Below are 15,936 nucleotides of genomic sequence, written 5' to 3'. Positions count from 1 at the left end.
TGAACAAATTAATAAAGAAAGCATGTTTGCTAGAGTTCAAATTGTTTTCTAGGCATTGTACATCAAGCATCGGGATCTTTTAGTTCAGGAGGCCATTCTGCATCTAGAGTCCACATCATGAAGTAGAAAGCTACTTAAATATTTCATGAAAAAGTTGTAGTTCCTCTGTTAATTTCCACACATAATTGCAATACTTAAATCTTAAATGGGAAAACTCAAATATATGCCAAAATTCTCCTAAATCTCTCTCTCTTTTTTGGCATAGTTTAGTCTAATAAATTTAATTAAGTCAAGGCAACATTATTCTTCCTTTGTAAACTTCCACAATTAAAAACGGTTCTTTATATTTCTTATGGCAAACCATCCCTGTTGAAGAACAAAAGGGTCTTGTCAGAGTGTGCACCTAGTACCAAAGGTTGAAACTACTAACTAGTTTCTTTTTTTTCTTTTTTGAATTAATGAAATAGTATTGCCTATATTGACAAAATCAAAGCAAATACTGATTTTTTCCTAACATGAGAACTCAGGAAGCAGGACCAACTCCAACAGATATGCTAAATCATTTTAAAAGTGTTTACAATATTTTAACTTTATAAACATACTCCACTACACTCCTTGGATCTCATATTTTGTAGTTAATGCAGTTGACTAATGCGAGAGTGGCCAAATTCTCTATTCATTCATCTACTCATTCATCTGTTCATTCATTTAATTATAAAGCATTACTAAGCACCAGGTATGGAGCTAGGTGACAAGTATACATTGGTGAACAAAATAGACATAGTCCCTGACCTTAAGAAACTTACACTGTGATAGAGAAAGGAAGGAAGAAAGTGTAAGCAAATAAATAATCCAAAAATACACATGTTATTTAAGAACTATAATATGTGCTATGAAGGAGACAGACTTGGATGGGAAGATAGAGCATAACTGGGGAACATACACTCTGATGGGCAAGTCATGAAAGTTGTCTTTGAAAGTCCCTTTGATATTTCATTACCCAGCCTGAAGGACGAAGAGAAGGGATGCCAAGAGAAAATAGGGTGGGCAGATGAAGATGGAGAGAGGATACCAGGAAGAGGGGGTAGTATGCGTAAGGACTCAAGGGAGCAACATGTTTCATCCAGTTTAAGAACTGAAGGGATCTTTTTCCCTGGGACATCATCCTTAAAATCTTCAAGGTTTTTTTCTTTCCTTTAGTCTTTTGCTAAGATCTTATGCTGCTTTGCCTATCTCACCCTATCCTGCACATAAGGTGTGCATGGTTGGTGGGGAGGGGGGACATTTAAATGAAAACCACGTAGTTCATCATGCAAATTGAATCTCTTCAACAAAATTCAATTTACTAGGTGTCTTCGTTGTTCATTACGCAAGCACAGCCTGGTGTGCTTTGACGAAGCGCTTTGTCAATGGCAACAATTCAGTTTGTCCCCAGCCACTCTTCACTCACTAGTCAAGCACTCCAGCTCACTGCCAGAACTCTTTAGAAAGTAAACACTTCTAACTGGATGGATTGAATCAATAGTTCTCTTCCTTACATACCAATAGTGTTGATTGTGAAAAGTAAAGTCAGAACCCTATTATTGGTCTTGCACTCAGACCACATACGTTTCAGAATGTCTGAAATCAACTTTAATTCTATTCTGAAAGAATTAAGGTATAACAGCTCCAAGTGGTAGAATCTTAGAATTAAGTGAGAGTAGTCCTCCAGTTTTTAAAAAATTTTTTTAATGTTTGTTTATTTTTGAGAGGGAGAGAGAAAGAGAGGGAGAGAGTGAGAGAGAGTCAGAGCATGAGCGGGGGAGGGGCAGAGAGAGGGAGACACAGAATCCCAAGCAGGCTCCAGGCTCTGAGCTGTCAGCACAGAGCCCAACGGGTCACTCCAACTCATGAGCCATGAGATCATGACCTGAGCCGTAGTCGGACACTTAACTGACTGAGCCACCCAGGAGCCCCAGTCCTCAAGTTTTTTAGAAAATTCATTGCACTGATTAATACTGTAACTTTTTAAATATATTTTGAATATATTTTATTGACCTTTATCAAACATTTTATTACACACACTTGAAAGAAGGCTGTCATCAAAGATTGAGGACTCATGGAAAGAATTGGAAGAAATCAGAAAACTCAGTCTAGTATAGTAACAGAACTTGATAACTGTGTACCACCTTGCACTCGATTTCTTTTAGTCCTCATTTTTTCATCTGTAAAACAGAATGAATGCAATATCTCTTATGAAAAGTATAAGTTAACAGATTCAGGCATGTTAGCCAACAGGAATATTTTTGAAATGTTTGGGGGAGGGTTGTTAAGGAAAAGCAGTATGATGTAGTAGGAAAAGCTTGAGTTGTAGAGGATTAAACAATAAACAGTTAAATTTCCAATGTGGCCATTACTAGCTTGAGTATTTGAGACAAATATTTACCCAAGTTCCTTTAACTTCATTTTTTTCACATGTAAAAACAGGGACAGAAACTACTAGATCTGTTGTGTGGATTATATAAGAAACTATATGCAAAACCATCAGGGATGCTTGCTCTCAAAATGTAAGCTCTCAGTATATGTTACTGTGTCTTTCTTTTTACCTATTAACATTTTCAATAAAACTATGAAATACCTTTCTCGTTGTATTTTTAGGAAGAGGAAAGACTTCCCAAATCAGATTTCCTGTAAAGTCCTTACAGGAGAAATAATCTTTAAATGACCCAAATAACTTTTTTGGGGGGCTAGAAATAGCCACTACAACTTTTTTTTGAATAGAATATCCAAAACATTTAGAGATGTTTTAATAGTTGAAATACACAGTTTCTATGTGTTTCATAATGAAATACATAGCTTCTAACATATGATATACATTGATATACATACATAACAATGATATACATTGAACAAACTGACACCAAGCGAATATTCTTTAAAACCAGTTTTCCTTACTCTGAGAATGTAATCCCACCATCTTGTAAAAGTGATTGATATGGATATAAAAGTTAGCCCTGTACATAAATAAAAAAGAAAAAAATAGATATAAGTATGTTAAGTCCCTTATTTTCTTTTTGTCATACATAACAAAGCTTATGCATTTTTATTTTGCCTGGGATAATATTACAGAAAGTTTTTTAATGAATTTTTTTTCCAAAAGAGTACACTCAGTTGAGCTTAACATGAAAGTGTTTTCTTCTGAGGACTCAGACATGAGTACAATAAGACTCATTTCTTGGGTGCCAAGTTCAATGCTAACACTTTAGTACACTTTGTCTTACTTACTCCTGTCAATATTTATAAGATAGAAATATTTAGATCCATTGTATAGATGAGAAAATTGAGATGCAAAGAAGTTAAGAAACTCACTTAAGGTGGGACAATTAGTGATGGTGTTATAACCTAAACCAAAGTCTACTTAATTCCACATAGCCTCTATTCATTAATTGCATATGGCAAAAATAAAATTAAGCCATTCTAAATTGACATCATCTTCTGTTTTTAGTATTGTGGGCATTATCTTGATTAATGCCATGATCATTACATATCTGAGAGACTATATCGTCTTGCAAAGTCTTCATTTTTTGAGATAAAATCCTTTGTTCTGCAACACCTTCCACTCACTCTCTCATAAACACACACACACACACACACTTTCTTTTTACCAATCTCTTCACTCCTTCAATCTATACAGTGTCTTTCAGTACCTGAAAAAAATATCCCCCATTTTCTCTCCCAGTTGACTTTTATGCAGGCTCATTGATACTATCTTTATCTTTTGAGTAGCGGAGATTTGTTTAGAAGCCCTTTTGAAAATGAACCAGATTTTTAAGGACATAGTTTCATAGTAGGGGATAAAAATTGCTCTTAAGGCTTCCTTGATGTATTTTCATCTCCCTTTCTTTAACTGCTTTGCTCACATTGCTCTGACTTAGTATTTATTTCTCCTTGAAGAATTTGTTGTCACAAAAATTAATTACTTTGCTGCTAATAAAATTAGGATTTCAGAAAAACGGAAGCTTTGTAACATTATCCCTCCTTCTGGGAAACATACTTGTGCTCTCTAATGTGGAACTTAGGAGTTTTATAAATCCAGTACTTTGTTTAAATAGTTTAATGAGATTCTTATTTTATTCTTTTTTGTAATTATTTGTAGAATGTGCAGCTCTCAGTGATTTAATTCTTAAAAAACTAATTAGTGTGCTATGGAATGATTTGTCTTTCGTTAATTTCCATTAACATTACATTTTGGTTTTGGTGGTGTATGTTGCGTTGGGTTCCCTGTGGGCACCACTGGATGAAATGCATATTTAACTGTGTCCAATATAATGATTACTAATGAATGATGAGTCAAAAGAAAAAAAGGAGAGATATTTGATGATCCTTTCATCTAGAAGGCTGAAATTTGAAATCCTATAAAGGAGTTAAAAATGCTTTTTTCTGAAACAATTGTGTTTTAAAGTTATAGTCTATTGTTAAGGAATACTTAAGTGCTGCAATTAGAGGGATCTACCCATAATGGTGGTAGCAGTAGTAGTGATGAAAAATAATGAAAGAACAAATGCCAACACTTATCAATTGCTTCTGTGGGCCGGACATCACCAGATTATCTCATTTAATCTTCTCAATGACCTGTTCGACATGTATGATTATTATCTTCATTTCACAAATAAGACAACTTAAACTTTGAGAGGTTCAGTAAATTATCTAAAGTCACATAGATAACTAGAGGTTGAGTGAAAGTTTCCAGACACAAACTTTTAACCACTTTCACTGGTATTTTTATTTTTTTAATTTTATTTAAATCCAAGTTAGTTAGCATATAGTGTAATAATGGTTTCAGGAGTAGAATTTAGTGATTCATCACCTACATATAACACCCAGTGCTCATTCACTCGTAGTTTTCAATATTTATGAATATAAAAAGTAATCTCATGATATTTATACTTCAGTGTAGTCCTCTGTATTGTATAGCTCATACTTTTAAGGCAGTGGTTCTCAGTGGGGGTGAAGATGGTGGGTTTTACCTCCAGGGAACGGTCGACAATGTCTGGAGGCATCGGGGCTGTGACAACTGGGAGGTACTGCTGGCATCTAGTGAATAGAAGCCAGAGATACTGCCAAGCATCCTACCTTTCACAGGACAGCCCCACAACAAAGGATTACCTGCCCCAAAAGTCGACAGTCCTGAGGTCGTGAAACCCTGTTTTAAGGAACTGTCCAGTGAAGGGTTTTCTGGTAATCATGTCTTTATATGGCTTGATTTCTGTCCTAACTGCTCTGTTTTAATGCATAAATGACTCTGGACCTTGTATTTATAGGACAGACTGATAAAACAAAAGCAGAAGGCTCATATTATCCCTTAGAGCCATGGGGAGTGGAAGTAATGTATCCTTTGAGCCTGATGATACTATTATTGCTATTGACACAGCATGAGAGCCCATTCTAGACATATACTGTCCCAACCATGTTATATATTCAGATGCTCATGACGATATTGCATGGTAGGTATGATTTTCTCCATATTGTGCATAAGGAACTGTACAGAGGTTAACTTTCCAGGATTCACATCTCAGATACTGACACTGTTCACCATATCCCAGATATATTAGCAAGAGAAATGCTAACTTGTGAGTTGTGCTGTAATCCTTTATTTTACTAAGGTGGTGTTTTCCATCAAATAAAGTTTAACATTTTTCAGCTTAGAGACAATTGAGTAGCCCTCCAGATACGAGGGTTTGAGAAGAAATATTCTCATTTCACAAAAAAATACAGTCTGCTATCTCAAAAACAGCATCTAAAAATAGAGTATCAGGGTGCCTAGGTGGCTCAGTCAATTAAGCATAGGACTCTTGACTTCAGCTCAGGTCATGATCTCACAGTTCATGGGTTTTGAGCCCCACAGCTGGCTCCACCCTTACAGTGTGAAGCCCGCTTAGGATTCTCTCTCTCCTCTCTCTCTGCCCTTCCCCCACTCATGTTCGTGCACTTGCACTCTCTCTCTCTCTCTCTCTCTCTCTCTCTCTCTCTCAAAATAAGTAAAGAAACTTTAAAAAAATAAAAAGTATTTATTTAGAATGGAGTATGAGCAATCATCTCTTCTAATCAGATACTTCCCTTCTTGGAAAAAGAAACCAAGGCAACAGAGAGGTTGTGCAGCTTGATTGTGTTAACACAGCAAGCTAGGGAAGTCTGTGACCAGAGCCCAGTTCTGGTCCCTACTCTAGTCCCTTTTTGCTTTTTCCTGCACTATGTCCACCTCCTTTGACCTGCTTCCCATGCAGCAGGGCTGGTGGTACGAAAGCTGTTGGTGTGTCCTCCTCTTGAACTGGTGAAATGCTTTTACAAACTAGGGACATGAACTCATTATCTTCATTATTTTCATAAATTGTTTAGGACCGCAAATATGTTGTGAAAAATTAGTCTCTTTGAAGAAGAAAGACGAGAACAGTGAAATCCCACAATCCTCATTATTATGCAGTCAAATCACTCTGCAAAACTAATTAAGGATTTTGCAGTATTTTATGATCCTCAGAATCAAATGTGAAGAAATATGATCTCATGACTTCCCTAAGAAAACGATGAGTCTGTTCAAACTACATAATCTCAAAGTCTGAGAAGCCCTCCTCCCTGGAAACCATGCCCCTTCTCCCAACAGAATGTGTTACCTGCAGACACAGCTCCCTTAAAGCAGGACTCCCCAGACTTCAGAATTTGCAATCTGTCTCTGTAGGTGGTGTGCCAGCTCAGACAAGAGTGGAGGTTTCTTTGTGCCCTTTCCATCCTCCACCCCTTTCTTAAACTAAATTTAGCAAGAGATGAGGAAAAAGAAATATGAAGGGGGACACCCACCACCCATCAAATCACATTTCCCAAACCTCCCTCATTCTCTACATCACTCCATGGTGACTGTGGAAGATAATCTATTGGGGTTTGGGAAGAAGACATTTGAACTACTCTATTAATTATTTTTGTCACGTATACTTTCAATTTATATTTTTGTTTGCTCAATACCATATATAGTATATTAGTACAGAAGTATATGTATATATGTTTGGAGGTTACATGCTTTACAATTTTTTGGAAGTCACTGTTCTACACGTTCTGAAACAGGAGCATTTTCTGACGCTTTCCCAAGGTTCTCGAATGTAGGCCTCCTCCCTGTCCTGATAGAGCATCAGAAACCAACACCCTTGTTCCTTCACCTTCTGCTAAACCTCTCAGACCAAGGCTTCCTCCAGAATTTACATCTCTGTGGCCACCAGCCCCAATTTTATTTTTCTAAAAGAGCAAGTATAGATTCCTATCCCAGCCACAACATGTGTACTTCTCAGACACTCCCTGCCTATCAACTGTCTGACCTCCATGATCCATCCACCTCCTAGTTAAGGGACTAAAGCTGAGCCACTCTCCATCTGGACAAGCAAAGCTTGAGACCCCTGGAAAAGATAAGAACCCTGCATTAGTTGCCTATAGCTGCAGTAACAAATATTACCACAACTCAGTGGCTTAAAACAATACAAGTTTATTACGTCACAGTTTCATAGGTCAGGAGTCACTGGACTAAAATCGTTTCCGTAAGACTGGATTTCTTTTGAAGACTCTAGGGGAGGATTTGTTTCCTTGCCTCTTCTAACTTCCAGAGGTCACTGGCACTCCTTGGCTCAGAGCCCTTTCCTCCAGCTTGAAAGCCCTCAGTGTAACATCCTCACAACTCTCTTTCTCTCTGACTTGTGCCTTACTGGCACATCTCCTCTAACCCTCTTGTCTCCCTCTTCTAAGGACACTTGTGATTACACTAGACCCACCCAGATAATCTGTCTCATGATCCTTAATGACATCTGTAAACTCTCTTTGCCATATAAGGAATATATTTACAGGTTCTTAGGATTGGAGAGTGAAATCTTTGGGGCCCATTATTCTGCCAAACACAGATACTCTCTCTGTCAGGATTCGTTAAATCAGCTGAAGAAGGAAGCTGCATTCACCTTAATTCCAAACTTGGAAGAATGGAAAAAAAGTATAATCCCAGAGTTAAAGAAGATTCTCATCCCAGTCTTTCCGATAACAAAGCTTTATGATGTTAGGCATGTTATTTAATCTCCTTGTAATTGCTTTTTTGCCTGTAACACGGAGAAAATATACCTTGAATGGAACATAGAAATGCAAAACTACCGAATGATAGACCTCTAGCAGGTGTTAAGGTTAGTTGACCCATTCTGATGCACAACTCCAATCTCATGTAATACTAAGTAGCAATTGTATGGTATTTCCAAACCATCTTTCTTAATGTACACAACAACCCATGAGTTCTACCCCGTCTCCAAACTGGAATCCAATGAAGGTTCAGGGACTTACTCAGTGAAAAAGGAAGCAGCAGCAAAGCAGGGACTGCAAACCAACCATTTTGACTCCAAGTCCTGCGTTTTTCTATTCTATATAGCATCCTTCTTATTTTCTACTTCTGGTCACCATACTGGTTAAAAATTAAATATTTGGCCAAAATAGATTGGTGTCTGGGAAGTGAGGCATATTGCCCACTATCTTTGTGAAGTTTGCGGAAAAGCAAAACAGATGAGAAACTGTAGGCTCAGGAAAATATTTTCTCTCTGGAGCTGTTAGGCATTTGTAACAAGTTGTTAAGGCAGCTTGGCTCTTGTGAGTGTATGGCTGGTGCCAATTTGGAAGCTTTTATAGGTCTCTCGTTCCCCTGATATTATTGGCTAAACCAGTAAGTGTGGTTAATTTTCGATGTAAAAAAGAATCATAACTCTGAAAATACTCGTGAGAATTAAAGAAACTCCAGAGTTTCACCTAAGGATTTCTTAGTAAAAGAATCAACTATAAGAAAGAAATCTAATTGCCTGCTATCTTAGTAACTGCATAATTATTTCCCGATACTTAATGTTACAGAAAATAAAGAGAAGTTTCTATTTGTTTTTGTTCCTACTTGGGATTATTAAGGTGCAATGTAACCATGGCCTGATGCTTTTTGCCCTTGGTGACATAAGATGCTGTGCTATCCATTCTCCCGGCCTGGTGATTAACAGGCCCTTGACTTGGATCCTGTTATGACAATTAGGATTGAGTGGTGTCATCTGTTTCATAATTAAATTCTATCTTCCATATCCTTTGAACACTGTATTGGAGTTTAATTGGCTGATGCTATCTCTGCTGCCACTGTAGCTTGTCTGCACAACAAAGTCAAGATAACAATGATCCTACTCATTGCAGAATACCCCAGTTGAAAAGAAATTGCTTTCTCTTTCACACGTAAATGACGTCCCAATTTAGAAGCTGTAGTTAAGAAGGCTAGGGCCTCTGTATCCTTCCAAGTATTCATTCATTTAGGATCTCCGTTACAAATTAAAAGATCAACTCAGTACACATAGGGAGCAAGTCCTGTCTGACCATTTGATAACTTCTCCAAGAAGACCCAGAGAATGTGCAAAGGGATGATGGATATTGTGCACAAGACTGTGCACAGGCTTGTCTGTGTAGCCATCACAGACAGAAAAAAATCTCCCCAAAGCCTGGTTCATTCCCGCTCACTTGCCAAGGAAACATTTTCTCTGAGTATTAAACTCTTTACATTAAACACCATCAAAATACACTTCCAAGTTATTTTTTAAGACTACAGAAGCATTAGGCTTCCTCAACAGGCATGTCTCTTGTTTCATTTTCAAGAAAGCAACAGAAGGTGTTTAAGACCATGAGGTAATGTACTTACGAAAAACAAGAGAAGAAACTTATAGGCAAATCAAAAAGAAACACATGCTCCATGAGAAATGGAAACTATGTTATAAAATAAAAGGTTTTAAAAACCATCTGCAGGGTAATCCTGACTATGTTCCCAAGTAGCACAACAAATCCATTCAGTCAGGTCAAAATCAAGATCATGCTGATGGTATATTTGAGATGCATACAAAAGTGCCTTAACAATATAGTTAGCATACCATTCAGGTAAAAAAGTTATATTTTAATTAATAAAACTGTGGGAGATTTCACGAACTGTGAATGAAAAGATTGCTGTGAATATTGGTACAAAATACTTAAAGCCACGTTAAGACTAACAAACTTCAAAATTTAAGATCTACGCATATACAGAATATGCTGGAAGCATGATATGCTCTTTGTAATCTACTTCTAATCACATGATTATATTTTAATTATAGTTTTCATTTGTTGAAAGTATATTCTATTGCAATATGTTCCTTTTCTTCTGGTTAACAGTCTCTATTGCCTTATTTTCATCTGTAGATGACTCAGCCTATAGTGATTTAAGGGCCAACTGTTCAAAATTTTTCAGCAGTTTACTCATGGTGCAATTAAAATTAAAATACATGCATAAAATTGATACTTTAAGCAAATCTTTGTGTATCTATACAGTGGTTTAGAAATAAGGAGAGAGGGGCACCTGGGTGGCTCACTCAGTGGAACATCCAACTTCAGCTTAGGTCATGATCTCACAGTTCATGGGTTCAAGCCCCACATTGGGCTTTGTGCTGACAGCACAGAGTCTGCTTCAGATTCTCTGTCTCCCTCTCACTCTGCTCCTCTGCCACTCATGCGCATATGAACTTCTCTCTCTCTCTCTCTCTCTCTCTCTCAAAAATAAACATTAAAAAAATTTTTTTAAATAAGGAGAGAGAGAGTTGTCTCTTTCTCTGGAGTCTGCTGGATTGCATCTTCTTGGGTTTTGGGAACTTCTTTCCTTTTCAATATCTTTAGTAGTTGGCTATTCCTTTGGACCAGAATTCCCATGAATCATATTTTAAAAGATCCCCAGTTCATTTTGAATATTACACGTGTGCTTCCTTTGTAGCTGAACTACTAACATAGAGAGACAAAGGGGCATTATCATGTCCAGTTGTAGAACTCTGCCTTAAAAGGAAAAAATATTCATCCAGGAAGGAGTGGTAGTAAGCCTTCTATAATTATGTATGTTTTTTAATCACCCTGATTTGTTTCTCTTGTTCTACAGGAATTCTTTTGTATCTTCCCATTCTTGACCTCTATGTCAAATGACTTTTTCACACTTCACAACTTAGACATTACCATTTAACTTCTACTTCTGGTCTCATACTACTTTGTTTCCAACTCTTTAATTAGAAATGGTTAATTTGACTTCTTGTCTTAAGGCAAGGAGAAAATGAGTCTTAAACAGTATTAAGCTCCCATAAATATTTCACTTTATGCTAATTCCTGTGCTTCCAGCTGAACTGTTTGAAGTTCTCAAAAAAGTGTTTCTGTTCCCCTCAATTAAATACATAACTGGAAAACAGTAAAATAATTATCAGTTCTATTACCTGGCACTTCTTTTCCAAACCTTAACTATGGTCATTTAAATTTTTCCTTCCACCATGAATGTAACCCAAGCCCAGTATCTTGGACACCAAGTGCCCCGGCTGAAAAACTAAGACCAGGGCTTCGGAGAAATCTTGGAGCTCCCTCAAGTGGACACATGTTTAATGCACCCTTATCCTCAGGAAAACATTTTTGGCTGCACCTTCTATCCAGGACAGAAACATTTAACTATCCCAGATTAGAAGCAGAAGAGGTGTCCTCTTTAAGGTTGAAATATTCCAAAAATAAACAAAAGTTTGAACTAGTTTGCCAAGTAAATGAACATGAGTGGCCAATAAAGAAATATCAAGTCAGGGTTTTTGACTGTTGATTTTGCTGATGGGAGTGTCAGTTGGAATGAATAAATACATTCTACTCACTCAGATAAAATGCCAGCTGTTGAGGAAATTATAAAAGTAACATTTATATAGCATTTATACTATGTGCCAGGCACTAAGAGCTTGACATATATTAGTGCATTTAATTCTCACAGTGTCCCTCTGAAGTAAGTACTTTAATAATCTCCATTGTACAGATGAGGAAACAGAGGCACAAAGAGGTTAAAGAACCTTTCAAAGGTCACAGACAGTATGCAAATTAGGCAATCCAAAGTCCACTATGCCATACTCTTAACATGAAATGAACAGATGAATATACACATACATATACATGCATGTGTAATGTTTATATACATACACATGCACACATATATACATACACACATATTACGCATCCACACATACATATGCACATATTGATATATACATGTACACAAACATACAGAGAGACTATATATTTTAAGGAGTATATTTTATACTAGAAAAGTTATCTTATAAAGTATAAAAGCTCAGAAAGGAGAAATGTGTTATAAAACTACCAAACTTATCCTATTTCCTTGTTATTACTTGTTACTCATTACAGTTTCTGGTCATCTCACCTCCTAGTGGCCTTTCTCTATTAAGACCGTTGGGAGTTTGCTTCCTCCTATGGCCATGGCACTTGCTGTTTCCTCTGTAAGAAAGTTCCACCAGTTTTTCCCATGAGTGGCTCATCATGATTCCAGTTTCTTCACAAAGAGACCCTCCTTGACCCTACATGAAATAGACCCCCCACCCCCGTAACTCAGTATCCTTTTACCCAGTCCATTTTGTCTCTAACGGTCTTATCAATGATCCAAAATATATTACTTACCTATCATTCATTTGTTTATAGTCTGTCTCCTCCGCCAGAATGTAAACCCCACAAGGCAGGACTTTGTGTCTGGGGCATAAAAGGAACCCAAAAATAATTCTCAATAAATGATTGGGTTATTAAATTTTCAATTCTGATGACTTTTAAGTAAATGGAAAGTTATGGTGATAGTCAATATCTCAAAATTTCTTTTTCGTAATGCTATTCCTTTTACAGTGTGCGCTTAATAAGTATTTTGATAGAATATTAGATTTTAAAGTCTAGAAATTTATAAGACTCTAGCCTAACAATAATTGTAATTAAGGGTATATTTTTATTCTCTATTAATATCTTACCTTGTCTGATGTTGTAACAAAAACTTATGACACATTATTTCTAAATATATGCAAAGATTATACTAAAATAATACCGGAAAAGGAAATATGTGACTTTGTACATTTCTATACACTGGGATAAAATTCAAAGGCTGTGTCTGTATTTTTTAATGGATTATGAGTCTTATCACATATATTGAATGTATATGTGTCTGCTAATTAAGTCACATCTTTAAATTTAGCAAAACTATTACAGGTTGAGAATGGGAATGTATCCACAGAACAAAGACAACAAAAGAAAGTTACTAGGAGCTAAGATGCTATTTTCCTAATGTCTGCCATTCAGAATCTTATCTAGAAGGAAAGGGAAAGTGAATGGGGAATCACATTCCAATCCACCACTATTTTCCATGTCTACTTGGGGATCCCACTGTAAATCACTTAACAATGGCATTCCTTCGTTTCTACTTCTTTGTTTCACTTCTTCTGTGACAACACTTCCCACAAAACCGGCCATGTATTTGGTCAGAGTTTAGAGAGATAAACGTGTCTTCTTTTCTAGGCTCCAGGCCTACTTTCTTAATATAATGACAATTACCCCAAATTTATACACATACATGCACATATCTATAATACATACATATATGCATACATATACATAATGCATATAGAGTCACACATGTGTGTATAGATCTGCACACATACATATTCTCTTTATACTTATAACTTATATATAGTTATATATATAAGTATATATAGTATAGTTATAACTATATATAGTTACAGTTACATATACTCTATAGTTTTGAAGTTACATAACAATTATTTTCTTGCTCTATTAGAAAGTTAGAAAACTTCCACTTTTTCAGCCAATACATTATATCAGAGACAACAACAACAAAAGAATAATTTTGTGATTTGAGTTGCTTCTTTGCGCCCATATATTTATAAAGAAATATTGTCCTGAGGTTTCATTTCAGAGTCGACAGTTTTATTGCTATCTGCCATCATGGTACATTCAGAGTTTTCCTCTATTTGATTTCTACTATTCTCCCTTATTCTTCTGTCTCTGGTTTGCCATAATGACAGTGAAAACTAACTGCTCATACAATTTCTCTGCAAACAGCTACTGGACTAAGTGAAGGAAAATAACACATTTTATGCATGACTGATTGCATAAACCCTTCATTTTGGAGAAACAAGCCTCAAATGAGTAATTTATTTATAGAAATGAAAACCAAACAAATAATTTCTTGTTTTCAAGGAACAAATGAAAGACAATCTCATTGCCAAATATATTTTCTTTTTTTTAATCCAATACAAAATGCCAAGAACTGAAGATCCTATAACACAAGCAAGAAGTTATAGTGAGCTTCTAAAAAACTTAAGAAAATTATATAATTTAAATTTAATATAAATACCTGTTTTTCAATTTTTGTATTCCTTTGATCAGAAGAAGGGATCTGTGGACCTTCTGGGACATTAGTTCACCTTATTTGTATTAATTTATGCCTATTGTTTGTACTACAGGATAGATATTTGCAGTTTTATTTGCTTTTAATTGCTAAGAATTTTTTTTCCATTCATGTTTTGAACAAAAGAAAACATTTGCCAGGCTCTTGCATAAGAAGCACATGTCTGGGGCGCCTGGGTGGCGCAGTCGGTTAAGCGTCCGACTTCAGCCAGGTCACGATCTTGCGGTCCGTGAGTTCGAGCCCCGCGTCGGGCTCTGGGCTGATGGCTCAGAGCCTGGAGCCTGTTTCCGATTCTGTGTCTCCCTCTCTCTCTGCCCCTCCCCCGTTCAGCTCTGTCTCTCTCTGTCCCAAAAATAAATAAACGTTGAAAAAAAAAATTAAAAAAAAAAAGAAGCACATGTCTAAAAACACATAAGAATTTATCATGAAGTATAAATTTTATTAATGGTTCAAATATAAATAGCAAGTTTGTGCTTTGGCAAATGATTTTTCTTTTCTATTTTCAATTGGCCAAATGTAAGTAATTTTCTTTAATCACAGGAAAATTAATGGGAAAAATTGAGACATCACTAAATAATGATAGTGTTCACACCAATTACCCTCACTGTATTTTATAGTTTACTAATAACCACCTCAATCAAGGTGTCTTTCACTGAAACAAATCACTCAACTTTATTTCAGTTATAGTTTATAATGACCCATTGAAGTATAATATACTCCCCTAATTAAGAAGTGATGTGAACGCAATGTGAATGAGGCTGATGTGAAGCAGGGGGGAAAGAGGCCTATTTCTATCTGATCTACTTAGTATTCAGGGGTACACAGCCTTTCCCGAGCTCAGCCGTGTGGTGAACTCATTGCCACATATTCTGTCCTACCGCAAACATCATTATATCCTCTCCCAATTTTTTCAGCTAGCCTTGTTGTTTTTCATGTATGCCTTTTGGGGATAAAGAGGAAGGCTCTGCTTGGAAGGAACCCCCCTCCCTTCTCCCCCTGTCTCCTAGTGTCATTTTGTCCTTTATACTTGAATGTACTGGCTATAAACCTGTTTTGATAAGCAGAATTTGAAAATCTGGCCTCTTGTGCTGGGATTTCACATCAATATTTGTGCCCAATATCTGAATGGAGAAGAGGGTCCCAATGCACCGTTCTCTCCCCTGTCTTTCATCATAGTTAGTACCTTATTCAATGTGATTTCAGATGCATGGGGAGTACTGTGGAATCATGCTGATAAGATGATAAAGAGCAAAATTTATCTCATTTCAGAAGGAAATCCACTTAGATTTGTATGTTTAAGAATACATTGCCATTTAGCCATCTTATATTTTTAAACACGCAGAAAAATGACTGTTTGGCAAGGTAGCATGTTTAAGAACAAATGAACCCAGTTTGTTTATTTAAATCTTGTCTTGTTCCAGAGAGGATTTAAGACAGCTGAACAAAGTAGGTAAGCATATCGAATAACGTTTAATAAGTGGTTAGCAATCAGAAACATGTTGGAAAGGAATGAATCAGGCACAGGGTTTAGGGTCTATGTTATCACAAGGCAAAAAAGATCCCTGGGTAGGCTCCCAAGAATGTTATCTGACCTGAGCAAATCTGTGCCCCCAAAAAGGATGGTGTCAGCA

At 36.5% G+C, this 15,936-nt stretch overlaps 1 protein-coding gene across 2 annotated transcripts in view; it reads left to right on the top strand.

Moving 5' to 3' along the window:
• CDH6 (cadherin 6) overlaps positions 1 to 15,936 on the top strand; it is a 127,320-nt gene that overhangs the window by 27,035 nt on the left and 84,349 nt on the right. The gene's annotated exons all lie outside the window — the stretch shown is intronic.

Source organism: Lynx canadensis, chromosome A1, assembly GCF_007474595.2.
Source record: "Lynx canadensis isolate LIC74 chromosome A1, mLynCan4.pri.v2, whole genome shotgun sequence".
Lineage (NCBI taxonomy): Eukaryota > Metazoa > Chordata > Mammalia > Carnivora > Felidae > Lynx > Lynx canadensis.
The sequence above is the reverse complement of the archived record's forward strand: the minus strand, read 5'-3'. Positions and strand labels throughout refer to the sequence as shown.